General features: G+C 38.7%; 1 protein-coding gene across 5 annotated transcripts in view; it reads left to right on the forward strand.

The window, feature by feature from the left end:
- LOC135212074 (uncharacterized) overlaps positions 1-12,675 on the forward strand; it is a 155,040-nt gene that overhangs the window by 57,458 nt on the left and 84,907 nt on the right. For 4 of the 5 annotated variants that reach the window (XM_064245427.1, XM_064245422.1, XM_064245428.1 and 1 more), the window contains exon 2: positions 6,795-6,857. The exons of the other annotated variant lie outside the window; for it this stretch is intronic. The gene's annotated coding sequence lies outside the window, so the exon portion shown is untranslated. The remainder of the gene's footprint in view (positions 1-6,794; positions 6,858-12,675) is intronic. 5 annotated transcript variants of the gene reach the window in all.

Consider the following 12,675-nt stretch of genomic DNA (forward strand, 5'->3'; position numbering starts at 1 on the left):
TAACAAAATTTATTTTATTTTTGCAAACTATAAATTCCTATCGTAGATGATTTGCCATTAAGTTCTCTATTACAGTATATGTAGTAGTACTTTCGTAAACGGAGGTTTGTACTTTTCTTAGAATACTAGATCCCTTTTTATTTTTAACACATTTCTCAGAACACGACGGCAGGAATTGAATTCACTTTCAAAGGCATTGCGGGGAAAACTGTGACTTATTATGAGTTCGATTTAAAATCTTTTTCTCTTACTCCTAGCATCTGGAAACTGCTATTCCCTTCCTCTGCATGCCAGCAAGGAAATTGCGTCGAAGAGGAATGTGCATGCCGACCTAGATGACTATTTGTTTTTATGATTTTTCATCAGATCACCTAATAATATTAGACGTGTATGTACTTTGGGTACTCTGTGTACTCACTTGTATCAACACTCGCGTAAAAATGAGTGACCTGATTGTCATCTGCAAGGGGTTGTAGAATTATAAAATTCTTGTGAGAGAACACGTAATACTCTACAGTTTTAGATGAGAAATAAAGTCAGGTTTTATCTTAGACGTTCGAATTATTAGATTTTATAACGACTGGAATCATTGTTAGGTATATGGTCCAGCTTGCCTTGCTCTGTGGTTTTTAAAAGACTGGTAGTGCCGTTGGGGTATATGCCCCAATTATGTAGGCTTTTTTTCTATATTAGTCTTGCTTGGATGTAATTAGAATAATCTGCCTGATTTCCTGACATTTATGAAAAAAAGTCAACACACACTAATTGCTTCTACCTCCTAAAAATTGAACATTATGTTACCGTCTTATCGCTCGGTATCTATTGCTTCATTGCTTTTCCTCTCACAAGATTGTCATTTACTATTTTTCCCTCTCCTGCCTTCAAGTCGTACTGATGTGGAGGGGGGGGGGGTGGACTGGGAGGCTGGGGAGAGAGGGTGGAAGCGGGTTGCCACCCCACACCATCACCACTTCGGTTCAATAACTGCTGCGTGATGCTACCTGGTCTCCGCCGCTGCATTTGAACAGGACGAATCTTGCAAGCGCACCTCCGCCATCTCTTTAACTCGAGAGAGAGAGAGAGAGAGAGAGAGAGAGAGAGAGAGAGAGAGAGCAACTTCCCGTTCATTAAAATTATAGCATTTTTACCCGTGCGTGAGAATCTGATGAGATGTGATATATAAGGATGCAGCCATTTAATATTGTAATATAGAACAGGCTGTGCGAGATCACGAAGCCATGGCGGGAACAGTTGTTATCGGCTAATATCAGATAATTCAAGGCTGACCTTTCTACTTGGAACGCAAGTTGACTTGTGCATTACGCCGATTTTATAACAATCAGACAGAAAAAGGCTTCTCTGATATTAGAACCGCGCGCAGATTTAAATGACCCCGCGAACTGTGGGCAAGTATACGCGTGCGTGGAAGAGTTCGTTCGTTCGTACGTAACCGCTATGCTGTGCGTGGGCGACTGGTTCTGGTGGGGGAAGAAGGGGGGACTGTAAAGAGAAGAGAGAACCTTGTGGGGGGAGGGGGGTGGGGGTAAGAGAGAGGTTTGGGGGGGGGGGGGGAAGGTTGCTGGGAAGGCTCGGCGAGTTCTGCTTTAACTCGGTCAGTGCAGCTGGTCTGGGATAGTTGGTGGTTGCCCCCACCCTACCTACCATCCATGCCGTATCTCCCAGCGACCTCCCATCCCTTCACCCATTTTCCCGCCAGACAGCCTGTATAGTTGGCACACGCACGTCCCAGTTATGTAGCCGACCTTTTTAAGTGTCTCGAGTGTGCGATAAGGTCTTATATAGATTTATTAAATAAGCTCATGAATTTCTCAAGAGTATGTTAATTTATGTACTCTCTCTCTCTCTCTTCTCTCTCTCTCTCCGGCAATTCTTTCAGGTCTTCGTGCTTTTTAGAGCTTCCGAAGAGCTTTTACTTGTCTTTGACTTTATATCCACATTTCTACGGTAAAAGGAAAAGAATGAGTTTCGGTTCATTTTAGCGTTGTTGACTAATTTGCATTTTATTTTCGATCTTGAACATTAATAGTTTTTTTTTTTATGTAAGGCTTTCTACCGTGGCTATCTAATAAAGCGGATTGAATTTTAACCTCGTTTGTTCCTACTAAGAGTTGGTCTTTGGATATATAAAGCTTTTGATGGTAAGCATATCTACGCAAACCTCATAATGTAGTATCGAAATAAAAGCTAATGAGGTCATTTTCTTTGTTATTTTTCTATCAATACATCTATGACCCTCATTTCAAGAAGCAGTCTGTCTTTTTTTGAATATATAATCTTTCGAATCAGAAAAATTTGCCAAAAACTGTCCTAAAATCCTTATCAAGGAAAAACTTCATTAGAAACATAAAAAAAAGCAAATGCGCTGTGATACGAAAAAGCACAATAATCCTGATAAGAAAGATTCGCCAAGCGATTTTCATAAAGAAATACAAAGTATATTTTCTAAGGAAATGAACAGTAAACCACTTGATAAGGAAGCACACAATTCTTGTCAAGGAAAGCAAATGAAAAAATGGTTGGTACTGTATACACATAATCTGTTTAGGGAAATACAAAGAAAAACAAAATGTAAGGGCTATACCAAAATGGTTGGTAACGGAATAGAAAATTTTGTCAAGTAAGTTTGAGAAAGAATCATGACGGAAATTTAAGAAAACTAAATAAGTTAATATGTATAAAAAAATAATTTTTAACAAAATCATATTACTTCATTATTACTCATATATTGAACTTCATGCAGTGGAGTCACGTGCAATGAAATAACAAATAATCATCTGCCTGTATGCGATACGGACCTTTCAAAAGCAACTGCAAATAAAGGAAAACTGACCGTATGCATATTTTTATTTATTTATTTATTTATTTATTTATTGCCTTCGGTATAAAGAACTGAAACCCGGGATTTGTTTGAGAATATTGGTTTAATTTTCCACCTGTCCGATACTGGCTGGTGTCACGAATAATAGCAGTTACTAATTGTACTGAAATATGACGGCGTTAGTTCACATTTACAATTACAAACTGTCATCACATTCATCTAAAAGCTCAACGTCTTTCCAAGTTATTGATGCAAGTTCAATATATAACCTACATGAACAACCTTCTCACTCGTTTGTGAACACTTGAATTCTGTCATGGTATAAATTTTCGGAATATGTAAATGTTTTCGTTTAATGCAGAATTTTGATGTTTGAACTGAAATAACTTCGCTGAGGCGTTACCTCTTCCACTGTAATTTGCTTCAAATTAGTTCAAATTAGTAACCGTCTGACATCCCTTTTCTTCAAGAGAAAACGGAAGTCCTACCGTTTTCTAACTGTCAGGGGGAACAATTACATTTTCATTTTATCGCAACGTTCCCAGTTTAGAGAAGTGAATAATGTTTCGGAAATAAAATACAATGTGATATATAAGCGTTCTATTGATAGTGGCGATGGTGATTAATGCATTGAGATTAACCTGAGCGAGTTCATTTCTGAATCATGAGTTATTTAAAGAGATTTGGTAGTAGCAGCTGAGAGTATTCACTATGAAAGGAAAGCTGTACTTTTTTTCCCCTTTATTTCCGTCGTTACTCGTCAAAGATGAACGGTAACATTGTTTTGTTTTGATGGATTATAAACAGGGGCATTGGTTGCGATGAGTGTTGAAAAATGCTAGTATATGCATTGGTACCCCATTTTTCTATCTATCAAAGTTGGAGGCAAAAGGGCAGTGCCTTCCGGTTCAAAACATTATAATGTGGATGAGGTTGCTTGCCCCATACCCTTTCTCGTCCCCAATTGAGACTGTTACTTATTACAGTCACTGAAAACAATATAAATTGTAACTTGGGAATCTATTACAATGAGCCAAATTAAGTTAGAAGTTCGCCTTTCGTCGCGATCGATGAAGTGGCTGGTGACAGTGGCTCATTTGGCAGGATATCTAGGAACTTGTGCGATTTATGCTTCAACGTGTACGGGGTGTCTCGCGTCGGCTGAGAGGCAACGAGGTATGCAGTTTCATGGGTTTTAAAGGCCATGAGAGCAAATGATGATGCATGAGCTGTCTCGGCTGCGCAGTGACAGACAATAAGTCGGGGTAGAGAGCGTCTGACACCATTTCTAGGACAGGACTGCGGTGTGGTTTTAATGTGTCTGTTGATTAATTTGAGACCAAGGTTTCATTGATTTTGTAGATTTAAAAAATTGCATAGTGCTCATGCGCATATTGAATGCAACTTCGTGTTATCGTCTTGTGTCTTACAGAAGTGAAGGACATGCTTGCTATCAACATATTTTGTTAGGTTACCTAGCACGCCCTCTGCTCAGTCTATTTGGCCACATTTAGGAAGACATTGTGAGGATATTAAAACACCAAGTGACAGGATGAGAAAATGAAAGGTTTAGTGAATAAAAAAATGTTTGAACTGTAATTACATGACAAACCATGCACAGGTATGTAGAAGAGTGGAAATGGCACTCGAGAAGAAAGTGAGAGAGAGGAAGAGATGGCAACTAATGGAGTTAGTTTTTATAAAACTGGTTGAACTTGGAGACAGAAGAGATGAACAACTGGGTAATACCAATGGAAAAAGTTAGCATATGTTTGAGAATGTTTAAAGAATTGAATGACGAGGAAGTAAGGAGTACAGTTAGTTGGTTGAAGAATGTAAAGACACCAGTGCAATATTCAAGTATGGAGGAGACGTGTGACTTAGTGGCTGACAGGATTTGTAAGGTATATTTAGATGACGGAATAAAAATAATCCATTTCATAAAGGCAAAAGTGAAGAGAGGCAAATGTATGCATAACAAGCCTTGCATTACTTAGTGAACCAAGGAGTGGGATTCTAATAGAGAATGTATGACAGATGACAAGAAAGCTGAAAGGGGAGGAAATGTGTAGATATGCATAAGGAAGAGGATGCCTGGAATAAGTGCTTGATGTGGATCAGGTATGTGAGACGTTTGAAAATCAAGGCAAAAAGCTGTATGTAGCATACGTGGACCAAGAAAAGCACCGAAAATATCAAGAGAGAGTGTTGATGTATGGTATTGAAGATTGAGTGCAATTAAGAGTTTTTACGATGGAAGCAGAGCACATGTTAAAATATGTCAAGGCAAAAGCAACTAGTTGCACAGCGCTTGTAAAATATGACTAGGTGAAGCACCTGTTGGGAAAGGTCGTGTCAGGATATGTCAATGTGAAAGTGACTGATTTAGTGTTTAGGTGATTCTGTAAAAAGCAAGTGTTATTTTTCTTTGGTTACTGAATGGGAGGACACAAGAAGTCAGACAAGAAAGTAGGTGTCGGTGCAAAGCTAACGGGATAAGAAATCGTGAATACTATGTGGAATGGTTGATGCTGCGCTATTAATTCAGGGCAGTGACGAGAAACTACAGAAACCAGTGAAAGATCATGTAAGTGTTTGCAAGAAGAAAAGTTCAGAGTAAATGTGAGTTAAAAATAATGCTATTGGGGCACAACCAATATTAATACAGATGGTGAAGGAATGGAAGCAGTAGAGTCATATGGGTTTTTGTGAGTAGATATAATGGATGGTGTCAGGGTGAGAAGAGATAAATCATAAAACAGGAAGAGCAAGGAAGTAGAAGAATGTTTGTCAAAGATTGGGAGGAGACCTGGAATGGGTATGGATGCCAAGGTGGGATTGTACGAAAGGCTTACTGAACAATATCTTCTACAAGGGAAATGCTGAAGAGGAATGAGAGAAAAAGGCTTCAACTCTTAAGCTGAATTGTCTCCATTCTAGATGCGACGAAATAAAAACTGAAGGAGTGGAAAATGCGTAGTGGTAAAACGGCTAATGCACGTGAAAGGACTGATCAGTATTTCAGTATTGTGAGACAGGTCTGGTCTTGTGGGAAGAACTGAGGACGATAGGTTGATGAAAATGGTGTAATATTTGGAAATGCTCATATTTAGGAGGAGAGAAAGACCCAGAGAGAGCTAAATTGATGGACTAAAGTAGTTATGGGAAAAGAAATCCCTTAAAACCCAACAAGTCACAGTTCACAATGCAGGATAGAGGTAAACAGTTAATTTTGTAGGGATGTTTGATGTTCTCCTGATGAGTCTTTTGTTTGTATATGACGCCGCTAATCTTGTGGAAATATTCTGCACGGGAGCTTTCATCCACGATTCAGCTCCATAGGGGGCAGTGTCATCAGTGCACCTTACGCAGTGCACTGTATGTATTAAGTAGTTAAGGTTCCTTACAACGTCCCCTCGGCCCGTAGCTGGAATTCCTTTCATTCCCTTTGCTGTACCTCCGTTAATATTCCCTTTCTTCCATCTTACTTTCCACCGTCTCTTAACAATTGTTTCACGGTGCAACTGCGAGGCTTTCCCCCAGTTACGCTTTTAAAACCTTTACTGTCAATTTCCCTTTCAGTCCTGAATGGCCTCTTAGATCCCAGCTCTTGGACTTTTGGTCCAGAATTTCTATTGAAATCTCAATCCACGATTCAGCAGTTAAGGTCTCAGTGTGACAGTGAGCGCTGAGTTGAAGTTTCTTCGGAGCCACCCCTTGTTGGGGGGGTAGGGGAGACCGTTTGATGCTGAAATATATATTATAATAAATTCAATAATCTTTTGCACGAGCGTATCTTATGAACGTATGTGTGGATGCTAATGAGCATAGCAGTGTTAGTAATTAGTGGTCTGCTTGGTAATTGTGTATTTGTTTATAAACCACATAGTCATAAAAAAAAGTTTTGTTACAGTTTCATGTGCGGTGTTTTAACCTTCTTTTCTCTTTCTTACAGGTAAGCCCCTCCCCCCACACCCCCACAAAGTTGAGGGGCCTAAAATAACAGAAGTATGGTGAGGTAAGGATTAACTTTAGAGTAAATTCTTGTTACGCTGTGAAAGGATGAATGAGATAGTGACTGTTGTCTTGTTTCTGAAGCCACTCCCTTTTTAGTACTACCAGCGAAGTTCCACACAGTAAGATATCCACGTATGAAAGGATGAAAATAAATATAAAATTAAATACATTTATGTAATAAATAAAGGTGATAAATACTGGTACATAAGTAACCGAAAAAATTAAACAATAAACAAGTAGAGGAGTGTGCGTGGATGAATTGTACAGCAAAGTAATTAAGAAATCAAGCCTAGTTTTGTGCTAGTGGGTGACATCTTGTAGCCTGTCTCGAATAGAATTCACCCTCAAGTAATCAGTAATAAGGGCAATAACACAGGTAACGAAATGAGTTCGCGAGAGTCAACGGACACAGGAGCTGAGAGACAACGGAATCAAGTCAACAATTTGGTGCTGGAATGTTTTCATCTTAACAAAATTTGTAGGTCAAGCTTCAAAGAATCGGGTCAGTTCATATTTTTGCTTCCACAAAAAAAGTGATTGTTCGTGTTTACTTGTTTACTTATTCAGCTCGTGTGTGCTCAGAAAATTTATATGAATATATATATATATATATATATATATTATATATATATATATATATATATATATATATATTATATATTATAGTATAATATATATAAAATATATATATTTTATATATATATATATATATATATTATATTGTATGTTTAGTGTGTGTTGTTTCTGTTATATAAATTTATGTACAAGCACGAGCTGAATAAGCAAACATGAACAATCACTATTTTTGTGGAAGCAAAAATGAAATAACCCGATTGTTTCGAACTTGATTTAGAAATTTTATATGTATAATATATATATATATATATATGATATATATATATATATATATATATATATATATATATATATATATATATATATAAAGGTTTTTTGCCACGAAGGAAAAAAATGAAAAAGCGATAGCCAAGTACTTGGCTATCTCGCTTTTTCAGTTTTTTCCTTCGTGGCAAAAAACCCTTTATTTATACATAGCATCACGTTTTATATACTTCGTGATCAAGTTATTCATATATATATATATATATATATAAAGGTGGAAGCTACGAAGGAAAGTGAAACACTGACTGGAGCGCTGCGAGATCTTTCGATTCAAAGGTGTTTCACACTTTCTTTCGTGTGGCCTCCACCTTTATTTATTTTTAATATTCATCACGTTCCAAACTTTCGTGATTCAGTTATCATTATTTATATATATAAAAGGCAATTTCTGTCCGTTCGCTATCGACACCCAGAAGGTTTTTTAGTCAAAAATCCGAAATTCGAGGGGCCGTTTCTAAGGGGTCATAACCCCTCTTTTTCATACCCCCTCATTTTTTTTACAATTTTCGGAGTTGACAGCTATGGCTACCAAATTTTTACCACAGACGGGACTCCCCCCCCCAATGAAGGTATTAGTCAAAATGCCGCTGGATGGATGAAACCCCCTAGGCAAATATATTATTTTCCCTTGATCTTGCCTATACTCTTGCACTTCCTAGATCAGCCCACCCCACCCCCAGCACTTCCAGCTTACACACGTTTTTTTCACCAGGATATCGTCCTCCATACTTTCCACAGTAGTACACCATCTCGAGACACCCTGATTGATCCTTTCATGTTGCACTTAACCATTTTGCCCCTTCAGCCTCTTCAGCCTCTCTCCATATTTCCCACCAATTCAGTTTTGGTTCGCCTCATATGCCATGCAAAGTATATAGTTTTAACCTTTGTTCTCATTTTAAATAAACATTCACACTTCACTTCTGTAATGGAGAGTTGATTCAGTAATCCCCTCAAACTTTTCCATCTTGGCATCCATAGGAACTCCAAATCTCTTGTCATCTGTTGCACAAACCCTGCTTCCTGTCTTTCTTCACCCATTTTGTCGCACCTCTTCTCTCATCGTACAATCATCACTTATATTTACTACCAAATAATTATGCAGATGTACCCCTTCCATTCACCCGTTATCCATATTTGTATTCAGCTCACCATGTTGCTGGTTTGTATCCTCAAAATCTTCCGCAGCTCAAATATACTCTTGCAAACACTATCAAACTTTTTCACTCGTTACATCCTCTTCCCCGTCACTTCCCCATTTTCTTATCCCAGAACTTTGCGCCCGTGTCTAATTTCCTTTTTTCGGCTTCTCGCATAACGCCATCATCTTCCGTTATAAAAACAATTTACTCATTCTGAACAACTTGTCTTCCACTCCGTACTACTCCTTCAATACTTATTATATTGCGTTGCTGTTCGTGAAATAAAAAAATAAAAATAAAAAAGCGGTAAAAAATATCCCAGTACACTTTTTTGTCTTCGCTTGGTCCAGCGGATCCCCCCCCGCTGGCAGAATGAAGGTACTTTGCTCCGAACTTCGGAACGATACTTAAACGTCCTTAGAATTGGGAATTGCCGTCTCGTATATTACCGTCATTTTTGGTGGTATTACAGGAATGTACTCAGTGATGTTTTCATCAGTGAGAATGCTGGGATATATAGTAGTAGTACATCGGAAGTATCTTTTAGTAATATTACCATTCCGGCTAGCATTACATAGGTGAGTCCATCATGAAAAAAAATTAATTGATACTTTGTTGGATGTAAAGATTCATACATAGTAATTCTTTAATGCTTTGTTACTAACCATAGATTTGCTCGTCAGAGAATAATTCTCTCTTTTTTTTCAGAGTATTTTATATAACAGGGAATATTTTATATAACTGGGAGATGTCTCGCTTAGCTTCTTTTACCACAAAATCACTCTTAAGTCCCGGAAGTTGCACGATTTGGGTCTCTCTCTCTCTCTCTCTCTCTCTCTCTCTCTCTCTCTCTCTCTCTCTGGGGATTTGGACCTGACTATATAAGCGAAACCATTTTTTTCTTTCTTGGTACTGTTTGGTAGAGCTGGTTGACAAATTTGGCATACATCGTTTAGCCATTATTTGCTACGTAATATGAATCAGTGTAAGAACTTGTACGGATGCTTTGGCTAACGAGTGGATTCTTCTTTTACTGAACTTGTTTTCGAATGACAGTGCCCTAAATTTCTCGTAGTATAATTTATTGTAACATTTTCGTTAAAAAAAAATAGGTAGAATGGTTTTAAGCTTAAACATTCTTATTAGTAAGGTACTTATTCTTGGTCGTGGAGCGACTGTGGGACTTTTTGTTATCTAGTGTGGTATTTTGGTGTACACTTACTTGCTGCCTAGGTACAAACAGGAAGACTAGAGAGAGAGAGAGAGAGAGAGAGAGAGAGAGAGAGAGAGAGAGAGAAACTTGTATAACATGTATGATCGATTTGTGAACAGACCTTCAGTTTGGTTAGATGAAGCTGACTTTGTGGCTAGCAGGAACCCTCCCCCCCCACCCCCCCCCCCCCCCCTAACTTGAGCAGCCCTGAGAGAGAGAATATCCGACACGAGAGAGAGAGAGAGAGAGAGAGAGAGAGAGAGAATCCGAAGCGGAAGTGATGTAAACACTCGCTGCTCTACAAGAATGAGCCGCAGCTGATGGAACACCAGACATTTGTTTACTATTGGTGTAGAGTGTTTCTCCCCCGCCCCCATCCTCTCGCCTATTTTTGTAAGGAAGGATGGGGGGTTACACCCCCCCCCCTCCATCCCCTGACTGTCTATTGTGTCATCACGCCCTGACGCCACTAGAACTTGGTTTGTTGCAGATACAGATTTTGAAATATATTTTACTTGTGTTATTGTTGTTTGTTTTGAGTAGCTGAGATCGCATGGCAGCTAATCGTGAACTTGGCGGTTAAACGGCTTTCCACTGAAACTGCAGCTTCGATGAGCAGCTACGTTTGTTCTATTAATCATCACAACATTTTTTAACACCGTTATTTTATCCTGAATCCTTCAACGTCCATTTATATTTATGTTAGGCGTCGGTTGTGCCTTCATTTTTTGGAAGCGGTTTTTGTTTGTTGTCAATTATTTTTAATACGCGTCGCCCCGTAAATGTATCGGATGTGATGATAACTATTCGTCTTTCCTTTGAACAAATCAGAGAATGGGTACAGCTTTAAGTGACGCATGTATAAAATTGTAGTGCAGCCTCAATTCAATTCAATTAGAAAAACTTTCAAGTTAAACCAGTTATATAAATATAATGTTGTTGAACAGGTATGAACGCCCCTTTCTCTGTATTTATTATAAATAGCTTTCTCCATAACAGTAACCTTAACAGTAGCCCCTTCAATAACTAGTACAACCACAGCAATAGCGTCATCCACACTGCAGCAGAACTGAATACTACCATCTGCAGGGGCAGATAAAGCAGAGACGTGAATTGTCTTGGCGATCTCAATGGCTTCCCGTAAGTTTTTGTGGTGTAGTAAATTTAACCATGTCAGTGATAATGCGGTCTGTCTCTTTCAAGAAACGAAACACTCGGGAGAAAACTTTGAGAGAACGGTGTTGCTTCTTGGTACTTTGTGTTGCGAGTAAACTGATTCGTCTTATTGTACAATGGATGTATAACTATGATTTCGAGGAAAATCATTCTAAAACGTGGAGTAACAGTATAAATCTTGCACTGGTCAGGCATGCACAGTGCTTTATGGTTCATGTTAGTCATTCTGTTTCATTGCACAAAATAAATATTAATTACATTATTTCAAATTTTTAATGATAGCTGATTTCTAACAATGTTTCACTCGGATTTTTTTTTTTCGGCGCACAACAGCAGCAGCAGACTCGCACGCGGGTTCGAATTTAAGGAAGAGAAGCTAAAAGTGAGATATATTAAAGCCAGTCGCCCGACTAAGTAATGGAGGAAAGAAATGAACAGCACAGTGGAATAAAGGGCAGACCTATTAGCATTTTTTAAATCAAATTTATGACCGAGCCTTTGTTCACTGCATTCGAAGGGGGGCAGGCATTGCTGTCTCTGCTGGGGAATGGGTGTCCTCAGAGAAAATAATGTTATGAGTGTTTATGTGTTGTCCTAGTTTGAAGTTGTTTGTAACCTTGTATTATTTTTCTTAGCTGGCCACAACTGCCGTGAGAAAGCAAACAAGCTTTATCTATAAATACTAAGGTCTCGTTTGGCTTCACTCCAGACTTTTATATCTTGAGAAAAGGTTTAAAGAAGAAAGGAGAGGACTGTTCAACTCCGTTGGACTGTGACGCAAGTGGAGGAATTCGGATGGTGAAAATATTGGAACTGCAGCGGGAATTGAGATCAGTTCATGTCTTCTGGGAACTTGGAAAATGTACTCGGTGGAGGCACTCACTTGAAAGTAACGAGTCTTTTAGGGGGACAGGAAAATAGCTTGGAGAGAAAGATGTCGCTATTTGGGTTAACTTGCAGAAACCGATAAATAAAAGGCATAAATGGCTTATGTTTTTCCCCACGAAGGAGTCTGTGTCATGAGATCACTAAAAGTGACGAAGGACGGGCCTCAGGTGGCGTGGTCGGTATGGTGTTGGCGTGCAACGTAAAAACACCATACAAACAAATAAAGACGAGCGAACAACGACTTAACTGAAGTGTTTTAAAATGTTTAACGGTGACTGAGAGGAGAGGAAAGTTGGAATGCTCAATATTATAAAAAAGAAAGTTATTAAAAGGTTGCTCGATGCCGGGGCAGTGAATTGTAGTGCTCGAATGACAAATAAATGATGAAACAAGAACAATAGAACAGGGAAATGCAGAGGGTATGAAAGACGAACGTCAGGTTACCGAGGATGATGACGTGCTTACTACCTGGGTACTTGGATACGATTACTGGTACCTAT

The sequence above is a fragment of the Macrobrachium nipponense genome, chromosome 40, assembly GCF_015104395.2.
Source record: "Macrobrachium nipponense isolate FS-2020 chromosome 40, ASM1510439v2, whole genome shotgun sequence".
Taxonomy (NCBI): Eukaryota; Metazoa; Arthropoda; class Malacostraca; order Decapoda; family Palaemonidae; genus Macrobrachium; species Macrobrachium nipponense.